The 18611-nt window shown below is 44.2% G+C and overlaps 1 long non-coding RNA gene across 3 annotated transcripts; it reads right to left on the bottom strand.

Moving 5' to 3' along the window:
• Window positions 1-4036: 4036 nt before the first annotated feature.
• LOC125638310 (uncharacterized) lies at window positions 4037-17661 on the bottom strand. 3 transcript variants are annotated; one of them, XR_012669078.1, is made up of 6 exons: window positions 17566-17661; window positions 11316-11376; window positions 7701-7834; window positions 7071-7363; window positions 5242-6622; window positions 4037-4658 (listed from the first exon to the last, which is right to left on the bottom strand). It is a non-coding gene; the product is annotated as an uncharacterized LOC125638310 (long non-coding RNA). The 3 variants fall into 3 exon arrangements; XR_007357195.2 differs by lacking the exon at window positions 11316-11376; XR_012669079.1 differs by lacking the exon at window positions 11316-11376 and having other exon boundaries at window positions 5242-5625.
• Between the last annotated feature and the right edge of the window lie 950 nt (window positions 17662-18611).

Here is an 18611-nt window from a genome sequence, read left to right as displayed (position 1 = left end):
GCTGCTTTTCTGGCCCCTCTGGCTCTGGTTGCTGCAGCTCTGCTCCCAGGACAGGGTCTTCTCTCTCTGGATCTGGCACAGCTCTGCTCCCCAGCTTAGCTTCGGCCCCTGCTTTCTCCTTAGCTTGGCCCCACTCTGTCTGACCCAGGCAAATCCAGCTCACACGGAGGACGGGACCTCCCTGGCCTCCTGACTCCCTCATTAGCCTGCTCACCCTGTCATTCAGGCTGTCCTAGAGCATTGTCCTGGGGACTGTCAGTTTCAGGGTCCTGATTCCCCATCGACCCTTCCCCCCTTTTTGTACTGGGAGCTAGCAACTAAAACACCCCCACTGAATGTTAGTAAGGGGGCAACAGTCCCCTTACATTTGTCTAACCTGCTTTTAAATATCTCCAACAATGGAGATTCCACAACCTCCCTAGGCAATTTATTCCAGTGCTTAACCACCCTGACAGTTAGGAAGTTTTTCCTAATTTCCAACCTAAACTGCCCTTGCTGCAATTCAAGCCCATTGCTTCTTGTCCTATCCTCAGAGGTTAAGGAGAACAGTTTTTCTCCCTCTTCCTTGTAACAATCTTTTATGTACTTGAAAACGGTTATCATGTGCCCTCTCAGTCTTCTCTTTTCCAGACTAAACAAACCCAATAAACACACACTACTGAATAGTTCAGAATAAATATATTGTACATTATGGAGGCCTTTAAAGTAAGGAAAGCCAAATAAATTGAATAACCCATTTAATATGCTAGTGTTAAACTCTTATATTCTTGGTGTATTCCAATAATAATGACCTGGACCAAGTTTAATAAAGCTGATATTTTTTCTCTTAGTTCCAAAGTCACTTTTTCCCTACTTCAGAAAAACCAAATTTGTCTCCACCAATTTTCCTCCACTGGCTGTAGTGACAATTCTACCTCAATAACTAGCTGCAGGCAATAATGCCATAAGTAATATATTGCTGGCCCTATGGCCCAAGTTGTCATCCAGTATTTGGGGCCTTGCCCGGTTGTTTCTGTCAGGAAGAGAAACTGACGATACCAGTCAGGTATTTCTTTGGTGCAATCCTATTCATTTACAAAGAACATACACAAAGTCTGTTTCCCAGCCATCCTTTCCCCTCCCACTCTGTTGCTGTTTCCTACCATTCCCCATAACCTGACTTCTACATAAGCACAGAAAAGAAGAAATAATGTAACAAGATGTGTACTCACAATCATCCTGTTCAACTTCCTAGTATGTTATACGCCGCACCAGAAATGGACACTTTCAAGTATAAAAAAAAGGAAAAGAGAGAAGTTAAAATGTTGACCCTCAAGTATTTAATAAGCCAAGAGATGCCAGGGAAAGCTGACCTGGGTGTGTATTCCAGACATGGAAACTCAGTGGTATAAGAGAGGAAATTCCCTGCCTCAGCCCTGATGCTGCCAGTAACTCTGCACTAGAGCAGAAAACCCCAGTGAAGTCAACAGAGTTTCACATGGGCACAGGCGCCCAGCCGCAGGGAGTCACCTGCAGGATTGGAGCCTTAGGGTATGTCTACACTATGAAATTAGGTCAAATTTATAGAAGTCGGTTTTGTAGAAAGCGTTTTTATACAGTTGATTGTGTGTGTCCCCACATAAATGCTCTAAGTGCATGTAGTCGGCGGAGTGTGTCCACAGTACCGAGGCAACCGTCGACTTCCGGAGCTTTGCACTGTGGGTGGCTATCCCACAGTTCCCACAGTCTCCGCTGCCCATTTGAATTCTGAGTAGAAATCCCAGTGCCTGATGGGGCTAAAACATTGTCCCGGGTGGTTCTGGGAACATATCGTCAGGCCCCCGTTCCCTCCCTCCCTCCATGAAAGCAAGGGCAGACAATTGTTTTGCGCCTTTTTTCCTGAGTTACCTGTGCAGACGCCATACCACGGCAAGTATGGAGCCCGCTCAGCTCACTGTCACCATACGTTTCCTGGGTGCTGGCAGACGTGGGACTGCATTGCTACACATCAGCAGCAACCCATTGCCTTGTGGCAGCAGACGGTACAATAGGCCTGAAAACCATCCTCATCATGTCCGAAGTACTCCTGGCTGCCTCGCTAAGGTCGGTCAGGAGCGCCTGGGCAGATATGGGTGCAGGGACTAGAGTGACTCGACCAGGTCATTCTCTTTAGTCCTGCAGGCAGTCCTATTGTACCATCTTATGGTGAGCAGGCAGGAGATGTGGATAGCTAGAAGTCTTTCTGCACCGTCTGCTGCCAGCCAAAGATGTAAAATATAGATGGAGTGGATCAAAACAAGAAATAGACCAGATTTGTTTTGTATTCATTTGCTCCCCTGTCCCTTCATGAAGTCCTGCCTGAAATACCAGAGGGACGGATAGCTTAGTGGGTTGAGCATTGGCCTGCTAAACCCAGGGGTTTGAGTTCAATCCTTGAGGGGGCCATTCTGTGTGACAGGTGTTTTTGTTTCTCCTTGATGTAAAGCCACCCCCTTCATTGATTTTAATTCCCAGTAAGCCATGTAGTCAGTCACCCCTCCCTCCATCAGGGCAACGGCAGACAATCGTTCTGCGCCTTTTTTCTGTGCAGATGCCATACCACGGCAAGCATGGAGCCCGCTCTGGTCACTTTGGCAATTAGGAGCAAATTAAACACCACACACATTATCCAGCAGTATATGCAGCACCAGAACCTGGCAAAGCGATACCAGGCGAGTAGGCGATGTCAGCGCGGTGACGAGAGTGATGAGAACATGGACACAGACTTCTCTCAAAGCATGGGCCCTGTAATCATGGTGCTAATGGGGCAGGTTCATGCAGTGGAATGCCAATTCTGGGCTTGGGAAACAAGCACAGACTGGTGGGATCGCCTAGTGTTGCACGATTCCCAGTGGCTGTGAAACTTTTGCATGCGTAAGGGCGCTTTCCTGGAACTTTGTGACTTGCTTTCCCCTGCCCTGAAGCGCATGAATACCAAGATGAGAGCAGCCCTCACAGTTGAGAAGCGAGTGGCAATAGCCCTGTGGAAGCTTGCAATGCCAGACAGCTACCGGTCAGTTGGGAATCAACTTGGAGTGGGCAAATCTACTGTGGGGGGCTGCTGTGATGCAAGTAGCCAATGCAATCAAAGATCTGCTGATCTCAAGGGTAGTAACCCTGGGACATGTGCAGGTCATAGTGGATGGCTTTGCTGCAATAGGATTCCCTAACTGTGGTGGGGTGATAGACAGAGCCCATATCCCTATCTTGGCACCGGAGCACCAAGCCGCCGAGTACATAAACCGCAAGGGGTACTTTTCAATAGTGCTGCAAGCACTGGTGGATCACAAGGGACGTTTCACCAACATCAGCATGGGATGGCCAGGAAAAGTACATGATGCTCACATCTTCAGGAACTCTGGTCTGTTTCAAAAGCTGCAGGAAGGGACTTTATTCCCAGACCAGAAAATAACCGTTGGGGATGTTGAAATGCCTATAGTTATCCTTGGGGACCCAGGCTACCCCTTAATGCCCTGGCTCATGAAGCCATACACAGGCAGCCTGGACAGTAGTCAGGAGCTGTTCAACTACAGGCTGAGCAACTGCAGAATGGTGGTAGAATGTGCATTTGGACATTTAAAAGCGCGCTGGCGCAGTTTACTGACTCGCTTAGACCTCAGCGAAACCAATATTCCCACTGTTATTACTGCTTGCTGTGCACTCCACAATATCTGTGAGAGTAAGGGGGAGATGTTTATGGCAGGGTGGGAGGTTGAGGCAAATCGCCTGACCATTGGTTACGCGCAGCCAGACACCAGGGCAGTTAGAAGAGCACAGGAGGGCGCGATGCGCATCAGAGAAGCTTTGAAAACCAGTTTCATAACTGGCCATGCTACGGTGTGAAAGTTCTGTTTGTTTCTCTTTGATGAAACGCCCCGCCCCTTGGTTCACTTTACTTCTCTGTAAGCTAACCACCCTCCCCTCCTCCCTTCGATCACTGCTTGCAGAGGCAATAAAGTCATTGTTGCTTCATATTCATGCATTCTTTATTAATTCATCACACCTTAGCGTGATAGCGGGATAACTGCTAAGGTAGCCCGGGAGAGGTGGTGGAGGAGAGAAGCACTGCGAGGAGTGGTGGAGGAGGAAAGGACAAGGCCACACAGCACTTTAAAAGTTTAAAACTTTAAAACTTATTGAATGCCAGCCTTCTGTTGCTTGGGCAATCCTCTGGGGTTGGGTGGCTGGAGGCCCCCCCACCGCGTTCTTGGGCGTCTGGGTGAGGAGGCTGTGGAACTTGGGGAGGAGAGTGGTTGGTTACACAGGGGCTGTAGCAGCGGTCTGTGCGCCTGCTGCCTTTCCTGCAGCTCAACCATACGCTGGAGCGTATTAGTTTGATCCCCCAGCAGCCTCAGCATTGAATCCTGCCTCCTCTCATCATGCTGCCACCACCTTTCAGCTTCAGCCCTCTCTTCAGCCCACCACTTACTCTCCTAAGCCCACCACCTCTCCTCCCGGTCATTTTATGCTTTCCTGCACTCTGACATTGTCTGCCTCCACACATTCATTTGTGCTCTGTCAGTGTGGGAGGACAGCATGAGCTCAGAGAACATTTCATCACGAGTGCATTTTTTTCACCTTCTAATCTTCACTAGCCTCTGGGAAGGAGAAGATCCTGTGATCCTTGAAACAATATGCAGCTGGTGGAGAAAAAAAAAGGGACAGTGGTATTAAAAAAGACACATTTTATAGAAAATGGGTACACCCTTTCACAGTAAACCTTACTGTTAACATTACATACATAGCACATGTGCTTTTGTTCCAAGGTCGCATTTTGCCTCCCCCCACCACGTGGCTAGCCTCTCCCCTCTCCCCCCTCCCTGTGGCTAACAGCGGGGAAGATTTCTGTTCAGCCACAGGCAAACAGCCCAGCAGGAATGGGCACCTCTGAATGTCCCCTTAAGAAAAGCACCCTATTTCAACCAGGTGACCATGAATGATATCACTCTCCTGAGGATAACAGAGAGATAAAGAACGGATGTTGTTTGAATGCCAGCAAACATACACTGCAATGCTTTGTTCTACAATGATTCCCGAGTACGTGCTACTGGCCTGGTGTAGTAAAGTGTCCTACCATGGAGGACGGAATAAGGCTACCCTCCCCAGAAACCTTTTGCAAAGGCTTTAGGAGTACATCCAGGAGAGCTGCAAATGCCAGGGCAAATTAATCACTAAACATGCTTGCTTTTAAACCATGTATAGTATTTTAAAAGGTACACTCACCAGAGGCCTCTTCTCCGCCTGGCGGGTCTGGGAGGCAGCCTTGGGTGGGTTTGGGGGGTACTGGCTCCAGGTCCAGGGTGAGAAACAGTTCCTAGCTGTCGAGAAAACTGGTTTCTCCGCTTGCTTGCTGTGAGCTATCTTCCTCGTCCCCAAAACCTGATTCCGTGTTGCCTCCATCTCCATTTAAGGAGTCAAACAACATGCTGGGGTAGTGGTGGCTGAACCCCCTAAAATGGCATGCAGCTCATCATAGAAGCGGCATGTTTGGGGCTCTGACCCGAAGCGGCCGTTTGCCTCTCTGGTTTTCTGGTAGGCTTGCCTCAGCTCCTTAAGTTTCACACGGCACTGCTTTGGGTCCCTGTTATGGCCTCTGTCCTTCATGCCCTGGGAGATTTTGACAAATGTTTTGGCATTTTGAAAACTGGAACAGTGTTCTGATAGCATGGATTCCTCTCCCCATACAGCGATCGGATCCCGTACCTCCCATTCAGTCTATGCTGGAGCTCTTTTGCGATTCTAGGACTCCATCATGGTCACCTCTGCTGATGAGCTCTGCATGGTCACCTCTGCTGATGAGTTCTGCACTCACCTGCAGCTTGCCACGCTGGCCAAACAGGAAATTGAAATTCAAAAGTTCGTGGGCCTTTTCCTGTCTACGTGGCCGGTGCATCTGAGTTGAGAATGCTGTCCAAAGCGGTCACAATGGAGCACTCTGGGATAGCTCCCGGAGGCCAATACCATCTAATTGCATCCACAATACCCCAAATTCAACCCAGCAAAGCCAATTTCAGCGCTAATCCCCTTGTTGGGGATGGAGTAAGGAAATTGATTTTAAGAGCCCTTTAAGTCGAGAAAAAAAAAGGGCTTCGTCATGTAGACGGGTGCAGGGTTAAATCCATTTAACGCTGCTAAATTCGACCTCAACTCCTAGTGTAGACCAGGACTTAGAATTTAGTTTTCCCATAAACTTTACACGCCTTGTTTCATGCTAAGAAAACTGAAAAGCAGCTGAACAGATTTTCCCCACCCTTTAAATTGGGGTGTGGGAAGGGTCCCTCGCAGTAAAGCAGAATTGAAAGTTATGCTGATCAGAATATGCTGAATTCTGCTTAACAGTTCATGATTTGCAGGCACCACTGTAAAAAATACAGTCAGTGTAAAAGGTAAATAAAGATAGTTATGCTCAAAAGCTTCTGAAATGTAGCATCAACAGGATAACTGTTTGAATAACATTGAACCTGTGATGTGCTTTCTAAACAGCATGTTGTCGTTCTAAGGGAAAATCAGTGTTCTTGCAGGCAGCTGAAGGACTGGCTTGTTAACAGAGCTGAGGGTCATAGGTAGCAGAATGCAGACAGATCCAAGAACAGGATGAGTGACACTGGAAAAAATTAGTCCAGTTGGAGCAGATGCTCACACAGGTAAATATCATAGGTTTTGAATAGTTTCTCTTATGTATACAGCTCCAGAATTAAATGAATGTTGTTTGGTAGCTATAGCTTTCCGCCTTCTCTAGGATTTCCCCAAGATAGCACAGAAAACAACCTATGATCTGGGATGTTAACTGTAAGCTCTCACAAAAAGATATCAGTTTATCCTTATACAGGTCCTTATACAGTAGAACCTCAGAGTTACAAACACCTAGGGAATGGAGGCTGTTCGTAACTCTAAAATGTTTGTAATGTCAAACAAAACGTTATGGTGGTTCTTCCAAAAGTTTACAACTGAACATTGACTTAATACAGCTTTGAAACTTTACTATGCAGAAGAAAAATGCTACTTTAACCATCTTAATTTAAATAAAACAAGCACAGAAACATTTTCCTTACCTTGTCAAATCTTTTTTTAAACTTTTCCTTTGTTTTTTTAGTAGTTTACGTTTAATACAGCACAGCACTGAACTGTATTTGCTTTTTTTTTGGCCGTGTCTCTGCTGCTGCCAGATTGCATACTTCCAGTTCCAAATGAGGTGTGTGCTTGACTGGTCAGTTCGTAACTCTGAGGTTCTACTGTATTTCATCTAGCAAGGAGAGTTCTTGCCTCCAAGGCATGGTTCTTATCCTCACATGGAAATTTTATTTTAAGTATCGTCTGCTCCTTCTCTATAACCATTCCCGACACCCTAGGAGAAAGAACAAATTATCTTTGTGGAGAACATGGTAGAGAGGCATAAGCCTTCCCTTAGGAATGCCCAACAATGCGGTGAACTCTGTTGTCAATTTAGCATGAAGAGATGTTTCCCTGGAAAATAATCCCAATATAAGGAACCTCTCCCATCAAGTGCAGAGCTACTGTAGCCAACTCCCTGACAGCTCCTGGGATAAGGAGTGGAAAGGGTATGGTCCGGGTTTAGGAATGTCCCAGCAGGTCCCCAGTTGTGGCAATACCCACAGGGGTCAAAGCATCTGAGATGTAATTTAGGGCAGCCCTCAGACTACCCTAGCCTATGCTGAACCAACCTCTCAGCAGCTCCAGAATGGGGGAAGTGCAAGGTGCTGTCCTTGTGCCAGATAGTTCATCCCTGTGCTAGTGCAGTGAGACCTTCATCTCCAGCTGACTCCTCACAATATGACAGACATGCACATAACAGGAGCTAGGAGACAACACAAATGAGAGTTAGCCAGTCTATTCAGACATACATCAATAGAACAAAAAAACATCCAGAGATTCCTTGAGAACACTAGGAGCATGGGGCATTGTTACCAAAAACAGGAGCATTAAAGTTCAGATATTTTTTGAAAGATCATATCTGTTTAAAAACTGAGCAAGCCACACCTGGAGTCACCGACACACAATAAATGTGGAACACCACAATGCCATTTTCACAGGGTTGCTTTCCAAACTACTAGCACTGTAAATACAATCTGGTATCTGAGAAGCAGGCTGGAGCTTATCTTCTTACACCTGAGTAGGTTAAATCCAGCCCTACGTTACACTTGTTCAGCCTATTTAATTGATTGCACTGGTGAAAATTAAAGCACAACAGCCATCTATTTTTCCCCCTCTAATTTTAAGTGATGCAGATTTCATCATATTACCCCGTAGAGGTGAGGGCCGGATGTTGTAGTAAACATGTATTGTCAGTGCAGGCTCAAGATTTCCTCCCCCTTTTCAAAACCGACAAGATTATTTTTGAGTTAGTGACAAAAAAATGTCCCTTTCATGTACTTATTTTCTAAGTTCTAAACAGATATTTGGGGCCTGATCGTGCAGCCCTTACTTACAAGAGTAATTCTCACTTACATGCTTAATGCCAATGAAATCAGTGGAACAACTTGAATAATCAGGACCAAGTTCTCAGAAACGTCTGCCGATAGCATTCACTTAGTGAAGCAGTGCCACATGAAATTTCGAAACAGGAACATTTTGAAAGGCTGAGACAGAGACATGAGTTTTGAGAAGAAAAACCATTGGTAGTGTTTTCCAGGAAAAGGCATTCTGTTTTCCCACACTCGCTAAAAATAAAATTGAGTTTGTCTCCTCCGTGTTTGTTTCACTACATGTGACATTTTAAAATTTGCTTTGAAAATACAATTGGTGAGTTAATTGAATTCTTATGCTAGATCCATGCTACTGGCCGGAACCAAGAGCCAGCAGGCACTGGGTAAAAATTTCTACACGCAGCTCTGCCACTGAAAGTCAACCATACCTTCCTAAACCACTAGTATGGTGCCTTAGCTATGCCCTTCAAGAGGAACGAGGGTGAAACCACCATGGGCATTCTATGGCAGAATCTGAATTCATGATTTAAATACTGGTGTTACAAGAAGAACACAAAGCACCTCATTATGAATTTCACCATCTTGATACAAACATTTTCCAAACTATTTCCCACTTTCGATAGACACAAAGACCACTTGCCAGTTTCCTCCTTTCCCCACATTTACCATAATCATGGGAAGAAGTGCTCCAGTGTGAAATTGTAATTGGAAATTATTTTAATGCAAGTCAACAGAGACTTCATTACCGAAAAGTTAAAATGTGAGATTTATATGGCAAAATAATTTCAAGTTAAGTCTTTAAAAACCTCCGTTCAGGGCCATTCAAATATAATATTTCCAGTCTAAGAAAGACTGTGATGATGTGATTACAATCCTAAAACAAATATGAGAAAATTTGGAGATCAGTTTTGTAATAATGAAATAAGGTCAATGCAAATCAAATTACTTTTAATGCAAATGAAATTAAACAAAAACAAAACAATATTAGGACATAAGTCCACAACAGTAAGGGAAATTCTGAGTTAAGGCTTGATGCAATTCTGGTGAAAATGTCACTGTGGAAAAGTGTTGGGGGGGAGGGGAAGTACCTTATTCTTTATTATATTTGCTCCGTGTGTGTCTTCAATTCATACCTACTTAAGAGTAAATTAGTGATTTATAAGATTATTGCACAGTTTACTTGGATGCTACATGTTTCGTGTTAATAAATTAAATATGAAGAACTCAGCCATCATGTACTTTGTACAGACTAGTATGTATAGTCATGTAGGATTGCATTTATTGAGTATTTGTCTCTTCCCCCATCATTCCTCCTTCCCCTTCTCACAGTTAAAATGTCCTCCTGAGGAACAGAATCAAAACTGTGCTAATGATGCTCCTCCTGCCCCTAATATTTCCCAAGAAGTAAGAGCAAAGAATAGAGACTGACAGGCATTGTATCAAATTCAGTCCGCAGCTGCTCTGAGGATGGGCTGCTGCATTACACAGCTGAGGGGCATTGGTTTGTCTTTCATCCCTCCTATTAGTGTTTCTCTCCCTTGCACATCTCCAGCAACTCTTGACCTGTTCTAACAGGAGTCCCTAGCAGGAGTGTGAAACTGACACGGATTTTCTCAGTCACTGCTGCTCCTGCTGGAATGCCTGGTAAAACAGCAGCAACAGCAGCAGGTGAGAACCTGGAGGGAGAAAAAATCTTAAAGGCTAAAAAGAGTGGTCTAATGGCAGCACACACTACTTTGAGTTGATTTTAGTCTTGCTCGCTGGGCCAGGAGGGCTAGGAATACTGGGGAAAGCATCCTGTGTCAGCCTAGTGACCCTCTCTTGTTTCAGTGAAAGAACAATGTGACTGGTGGGGGACGAGTGGCCCAGTCTCAGCGGAAGGGAGGGTCACTGTTATACAAAGCCTTTCCTAGATTCCTCAGTTCCAATGCCAGAAGGGACCGTTGTGATCATTCGGATGTGTCTACAGCCACTGGAGCGGCACAGCTGTGGGCCTGCAACTGTGCCCGTGTAGCATGGTAGAAAAAGAATTCTTCCATTGACCGAGCTGTGTCTACACCTGGGGTTAGGTCAGCCTACCCACAATACTCAGGGTGCAAATCTTGTCATAGCCCTGAGTGATGTTGCTAGGTCAATCTAATTTTTAAGTGTAGACTAGGCCACAGTCTGATCACCTGTGTCACACAGGCCATAGAATTTCCCCAAATAATTTATTTTGAACTAGAGCACACTGTTAAAAAAAATCCAATCTTGATTTAAAATAATAATCCTCACTGTTAAAAATGTAGGCTTTATTTCTGATCTTAATTTGTCTAGTTTCAACTCTAGCCATTAGATATTGCTATACCTTTGTCTGCTCGATAGGTATTTACATATTGTGATCAAGTCACCCCTTAACTTTCTCTTTGTTAAGCTTTGAGGGGGAAGGCAATAAAAATGGGGCTCCTGGAAATCAACCATTCTCCAGAAGGAGTGGGTGTCAAAGAGATGGAGGAGAGGAAAGATGCAAAGACACAGCATGAGGATAGAAACATTACAAGAGATAAGTGGCCTGGGGGTTGAGAGAAACAAGAAATCCAAAAAGAGAGTGTGGAGTGGAGGAGGGAAAGAGAAAGACCCCGGGGAGGAGAGGAGAGAGAAAAGAGAACAGGAAAAACACAGACAAAGAAGATGAATTGGTTAATTTTAGAGAGGAGACTTGTAACTGAAAGGACCGTAGGTAGCTGAAGCCTCCCTTTTAATTATAAAATTCCCCAGTTGAGGATGTGAATGAGGGCAATTCAGTTTTGCTGGCCCAGAGAGCGGAAGGGGAAATGTACCCCTGATGTGCATATTGTTGGTAGAGCCACTGACCTGTCTGTGTCTCCCTTTCTGTCACTTCCCATCTTTTCATGGACTGAGTGGTGCCGCCATCCTGAACCCGCAGGACAAAGACATGGAAACACATACATCAATATTTTCTAAATGAGTTTTAATGTCAAGTGTATTTATACACTTACATTGTTGAAAACCTCACTTTTTTTCTTCAATGACTATGAGGCCAATAGTGTGCTGCAGAAGCACATGTGGAGTGGAGCCCACTTGGGCGGTTCAAAAATACTGCCCTTACGTATATTTCAGGACTGCATCAAAACTATACTTAGGGTGTGGAATTTATCTTCATGGGATGAGTGTGACTTCATCATCTACAAAGAGAGTTGTCGTGAGTGGGTAATGCAGACCCCCCTCTCAAGTGTGAAGTCCGAATCATCAGTATAGTTCATGTATTTAAAGTGTTTATCTGGGACCCGTGGCCCTGGTGTCTGGGTGCCTCTCCGTCTGCCTAAAAATAAACAAATATCAGTTACCCAAATGGGTGACTCATAATCACGCACAAACCCCCTTATAGCAAAGGTTGGTTAATTAATTCAAAGCCTGATTGAACAGGTGATCTTACACTGTGTGCTGTCATCATACTAGTGTAATTATTACACGAAGGGCCAAAATCTCCAAAACTGGCATAGAAAGGAGTAAACTAAACTACTCTCCCCCTTCTGGCCTACCAAAAAGCCCATTGCACCACAGCAGGAATTTATCTCCCGTGGCAGCTGGCTTTTATAGTGCTCCCCTGCCTCAGATTTAGACTAGGGATGGAGGGGCAGCTTTACATTTCACCAGCACACCAATGGAAATTCACCCGTGAGATACTGCACTGAGCCATCAAACCAGCATAACATTCAACCTGGTCTGCATATACCCTCCTTGATGCCAGCACTGCCTATCTCTCACACTGTGCCAACCACTTTACACACCCTCCTTTCCTGCCCCATCCCCAAAATGCAGATGCAGGATCCATTAGGCCAATATTTTATAACTTGTCTTTCTAGGAGGAATTTTTTTTTAAATTAAAATTGGATATTTGGAGTGCGCTGGGATTCTCGTTTGTTTGCTTGATTGATTTTAATAATAATAATAAAAAATAAGCAGGAACTGCAGCTGCTTGCTGCCTGTGAAGACTAGGCCCCAGAGGCAGCTCTCATGCCAGGGTTCTCTGCCATCCTTCTAGTCAGTTTAAACCCTCCCACTGCCAGTGATTTTTGCTCTAAATTAGAGCTGTTAAAAAAATGCAGAAACATTTTCAGTCAGGATTTCCCAAAAATTCGCCACTCTGTGAGCTGGTCAAAAAACAGCAAAAATGTTTCATTAATTGTTCCACTAAAGCCATGTGAAAAGTTTGTGTCTCAGCATGTTTACAGTTGCCCCTCTTTAAAACTAGCTTTGCGTTCAAATCCACTTCCCGGAGTAGACGCTAGTACTGCAACTCCCGCAGTGGAGACGATGATAAATTGTTCAGATAGGAGCAACTCTTCTTTACAGGAAAGGGAAGGAGACAGGATATCAAAAGAAACTCCTCATCTTTAATCCCTATGTAACCCTCCTGCCAGGTGGAGCCAGCAGCAACAAGGGCCAGGTTCTATATCCAGGGGTCCCCCTTAACAGTATAACATAGAACCGGCTCGAGTCCCCACCCAATCATCTGGGAAAATTAAACACCACCACGGGCACCTCTAAGGGGCAATACTTCCCCACTCGCAAGCACTGAGTCTGTGGACAGCAGAGAAAACTTTTAACAAAAAGAGGAAAGGAACCTGGCATTAATTTGGGAAAACACCACAGCCATGATTCGAATCCACCTGCCCATGAAGCCAAGCTCCCGCCCCAGAGTACACTGGGGAGTGTTCTTTGCCTCTGTTTCTCACCTTGCAGTGAACAAATGTCCCTTTAACATGCCACTCCCCTCTCCCTCCACCGCACCACACTCACAGCTGCTGTCCTTGGTCAGCAGAGGCGATAAGCAGGCAACTTATCAGAGGTGATAAGTAGGCAAGTTCACCTCCCACCTGGAGAGGCGGAGAAAGAAACGTTGAATGATGCCTTCACGCTGCCATCACCACAACTGGCTCACAATTGCTGCCGTTCACTCTGCATCGCTGCCTGCAGCCACAACTGCACCATCATTCACTCCGCTGCTGTCGTTTCTCATCGTACCACTGTTCACTCCACCGCACTGTTGTCTGCTCTGTCACCAATGGCCCTGTGCCGTCACCTTCTGCTGCCACCCACCTCTCTACTGTGACCTGTGTGAGTCAGTCTCTTGAGGTTCCACCCACTGTGATTTCAGCTCTCCATGGGGGAACCTCACTGCTAGTGCAGGATGGGCAGTCTCTTCCATCTAAACACTGTCCTGCAGCAGATCTAAGCACTTAGATCTGATTATCAGTGATTTCAGCTCCAGGGATCACTTAACAAAACAAAAGACTCTCCATGGAGCCTAATCAGCTCTCTCTTTAAACAGGAGAGAGGGGCAGGTCAAATGGTGCTCTTGACTTAGGCAGAGCCCACACCACCAGGTAGAAACCACTTTCCCCATGATCTCCCTCCCTCCCTCCACTGGGATCTGAACTCCCTGATTAGCGAATTCAGTTCTTTTGAGGACAGCCCTCAATCAGGACAGGCTAAGTACACTTCTGCTGCCTTCTACTCATACAATAAGGATAATTTCATCGTAACCCAACACCAGCCAAAATTGATCACTTTGGCAACACAGCTCTGTCTGATGGATACCTAGGCAGAGTGGGTGTGTTCATGTAAATAGAGTCTGGTCCTGAAGCCTTTTCCTCCCAGCTCATCACTAGCTGACAGGGGAGAGCTCATTCAGACCTCGCAAAAAGAAAAGGAGTACTTGTGGCACCTTAGAGACTAACCAATTTATTTGAGCATGAGCTTTCGTGAGCCACAGCTCACTTCATCAGATGTGTACCGTGGAAACTGCAGCAGACTTTATATACACACAGAGAATATGAAACAATACCTCCTCCCACCCCACTGTCCTGCTGGTAATAGCTTATCTAAAGTGATCAACAGGTGGGCCATTTCCAGCACAAATCCAGGTTTTCTCACCCTCCACCCCCCCACACAAATTCACTCTCCTGCTGGTGCTAGCCCATCCAAAGTGACAACTCTTTACATAATCAAGTCGGGCTATTTCCTGCATAGATCCAGGTTTTCTCACTTCCCCCCCACCCCCATACACACACAAACTCACTCTCCTGCTGGTAATAGCTCATCTAAACTGACCACTCTCCAAGTTTAAATCCAAGTTAAACCCCCCCCCCCCCCCCCCAGATATTCTGGTTTAACTTGGATTTAAACTTGGAGAGTGGTCAGTTTAGATGAGCTATTACCAGCAGGAGAGTGAGTTTGTGTGTGTATGGGGGTGGGGGGGAAGTGAGAAAACCTGGATCTATGCAGGAAATAGCCCGACTTGATTATGTAAAGAGTTGTCACTTTGGATGGGCTAGCACCAGCAGGAGAGTGAATTTGTGTGGGGGGGTGGAGGGTGAGAAAACCTGGATTTGTGCTGGAAATGGCCCACCTGTTGATCACTTTAGATAAGCTATTACCAGCAGGACAGTGGGGTGGGAGGAGGTATTGTTTCATATTCTCTGTGTGTATATAAAGTCTGCTGCAGTTTCCACGGTACACATCTGATGAAGTGAGCTGTGGCTCACGAAAGCTCATGCTCAAATAAATTGGTTAGTCTCTAAGGTGCCACAAGTACTCCTTTTCTTTTTGCGAATACAGACTAACACGGCTGTTCCTCTGAAACCATTCAGACCTCGGTTACACTTAGGCCATGTCTACACTTACCAGCTTACAGAGGCACTGGAGTAGGCCACAGTAGCCTTTTGACACACCATAGCATATTGGCTTTGTGTGTATGAATGAGTGATGTTGCTTTCTAGTGACTGACTCAGAGAAGATAAGGGACCTAATTACTATCAACAGCCACAGGAGCTCTCTTTTAGCTCAAGTGATAAAGGTGTGTGTTTTGGGGGCTGAAGGACGAGACTTCTAGGGTAAAATCCTGGCTCCACTAAAGTCAGTGGCAAAATTTCTATTGACTTCATTGGTACCAGGATTCCACACCCTACTGCTTGTATAGTTGGATCAATAGATTCTTTACAATTCCACCCTGAATTTCCATATTCTCACTGCATCAATGTATGATACTTCACTAACTTCAGCTGTATGATTACCGCACAAATCACGTAAGTGGGGTCTTGTCTAAATGAAACCTTGCATTTCCCTTGACACATAAGTAAAAGCAGTCCTGCAGCATCACAAGAATGAGAATAACATCCTATTCTCACCACAGTGTTTGCAAAGGAAATAGCAGGGTCCACTGAAGTGAACTGAAAGATTGATCGTAAGAGTTATATGAACACATACACACCACTTCTTTCTGCCTTACCACTTTGAATTTTCTGTGGACATTCCAAAATGTGTGAAAACAAAGATGATTCAAGTTTTCCCTCGCAGTTTATTGTTTGAATTTCAAAGTGATGCTCACTAGCACCTACATAATTATCTAAATGAGCTAACTTTGCAGCTCAAAAGGTGCCCTTTAGATCCGTAGAACTGAACTGACGTATGAGCTTTGCACATTATTTGCATCATGAAAAATCCTATTAAAATAAATAGGACTCTAGTCTATGCCATGCTTTTGAAAGTGACTATTGTAGTATGAAACAAAAGGGAAAATGTGCTATATGGACAGATGTTAATCTAACACCACAAAATCTATTTAAACAAAAAAAAGGGGAAATTTCTATCATTATTTTGCAAGAGATTTTGTAGCAGGAAGACTAATAAGCATACAAGATTCATTTGCATAATCTGAGCAAGGCTGCATTGTTTAGACAAGAAAATCCACACATTGCTTTTGTTTCCTTTTATTTGTAAACATTTTTAGTTAGGGAATGTAATGGAATAGCATCCGTTTGAAATCCAGGCAACTTCAGAAAATTAGTTAAAAGTAATCTCCCGGACTATGCCTCCTCCTTTCCACAGCTGCCAGTTCTTGTGGGTTTCTAATATTTTCTTTATGTTAAGAAAATTCCCTTTTGATCTGTACAAGACCCACACAAAACAGAGCAACTGAATAATTGACTGTACATAAGGTAGCAATGACAGTGATGGTTCACAAAATGCTGTCAAACACAAACTATAAACATACTGGAGAAAAATAGAGATTTTTTTTCTCTAAGGTCTCACTAACAGTCTTTTTTATTAATTATTAATTATTATTAAAGACAGAGGTGTTTTAAGTGAAAATGTGAAAGGTACTTAAGGAGCTTCAGTACCTAGGTCACTTTTGAAAAATGGGACTTAACCAGCTCAGTCAGTTAGGCCTTGCAATGCTGAGCAAAGCAATGGTTAAATACCTTTAAAAATCTGTGCCTTAGTCTCTCTGTGCCTCCGCTCCGTGGGGTAATATCACGGCCTTGATTCCAGCCTTTGCCTGTCTTGCATTCAGGACAGGGGCTGCCTGTATACCTACAGTACATAGCATGTGCATATATATGTACAGCGCCTAGTCCAAAGGGTATGTCTAACACAAGACTTTTAACTAGAGATATTTGGCAATCAACTCATGGTGACTAACCGGTTTGTATATACTAATCTGGACAACCCACACATTTCTGTTTCAGGAGGATGTGAATACTTGAAGTTTACCCCTGAACTCTGTCTATCTGGGGAAAAAAAGTAGTGGATTTTTCAATCAATCAGTTATCTCAATGAATATACCTTAACTCTGCTGAACCTTCCCCCGCCTCCTGCAGGGTGCATCTCCAGTTGGATAAAAGGTGACTTCTTAACTTAAATTAACACAAGTAAAACCCTAATGAACACAATGCAGTTTTAGTTTTCATGCGCGTTAGCAGGTCAAGGTAAACCCTGCGCTCCCCTATAGTCTATAACTTGACCTATTCGCTCGTGTGAGAACTACAAACTGCATTGTCGTTGCTAGGGTTTTCCCTGGAGTTAGCTAACTTGAGTTAAGAGCGCACTTTTTTTTTTTTCTCGTGAAGACAAGATCAAAAAGTCTAACATAAACAAATCCAGAGAAGCCCCAACTGATGAGACAAGGGCCCCAAAGTGCTCCTGTAATACAAATATTAAATAATCATCATCACAATATTTGCTGCAGCCTGCAAATACCAAGCTTTCATTAAAAAAATAAAATATTTTTATTTTTTTTTCTTATTGCAAAACTTACTGTTTATATAATAATGACCGGCATGCTGCTGTCCTATCCATGTAGCCCTGCAGAAAGCAGTCTCCAGACAAAAAAATAGCTGCAAAGAAAGGAACCCTCGCCTCCTCCACCAACCTATTCGTTTTAATGAGCTGGGAAGGTCACTGATTAATTGGGACCATTTAATCAATAACATTATTAACCAAAGCCCAGTTGTTCTCTTTTTTTTCTTTTAATTTCAGTTAAAAGGCAAGGAAATACCAAATCTGTGTTAGGGCAATGTCAAGGGTACCCAGTTAAAAAAAAAAAATCACAAAAAATAAAACCATGCAAATGTTAGGGATTCAACAGCAACATTATTTACTTATTCACTTTGTAAATACTGTTATATTAACACAGAGGGGATTGAAGGGGGGCTTTTAGGGGGAATTCTTACAGTACAAAAATATCTACTGGAATATTTTGGCACAATCGGTGAGTGAAGGTTGACTGGACCCAGCCTGAGCGCTGCTTTCGTTGCTTCTGCAGACTTACACTTTGGATTTCATTTTAGCATAGTGTGTTACAGGCTGTTGCCGGGAGGGGAGTGGGAAGGCTGTGCTGTAGTTATCCTTGCATGCAAATAAATTACACAGAATAGGTAAAAACAGAACGCGTGGAGCCATCTTTCTGCTGACATTAAGCTAAGTCCCACAGACAGGATCTGATTCCTTCTTAGCACATCCGCATTTGTTGCTATGGTTTAGCAGGATTATGATATTTTGCACAAATAGCATCAACAACATATGTGGTGGCAGGCTAAATAATGTTGCCACAATTCTTGGCATGGCTGAAAGCCTACAAACAATGTAGCGTGTAATAATATTGTGTGTTGATTTCATTAAATAACAGCTTTTAGAAAAATCACTCTGAACAACAGCTTTTAGGAAACCAGCTCCGTATTCCATAATATTCTAATCAACCGGTACTGATGGCAGTCTAGATCTGTAGGAGAAACAGCTGAATCAGAGGCCCCTGGAATGCAGGACCTATCCCTGCTGCAAGGATGTGAGAATTCTGCAGCAAAT

Source organism: Caretta caretta, chromosome 6, assembly GCF_965140235.1.
Source record: "Caretta caretta isolate rCarCar2 chromosome 6, rCarCar1.hap1, whole genome shotgun sequence".
Classification (NCBI taxonomy): Eukaryota; Metazoa; Chordata; order Testudines; family Cheloniidae; genus Caretta; species Caretta caretta.
This window is presented reverse-complemented; position numbering and strand designations above follow the sequence as displayed.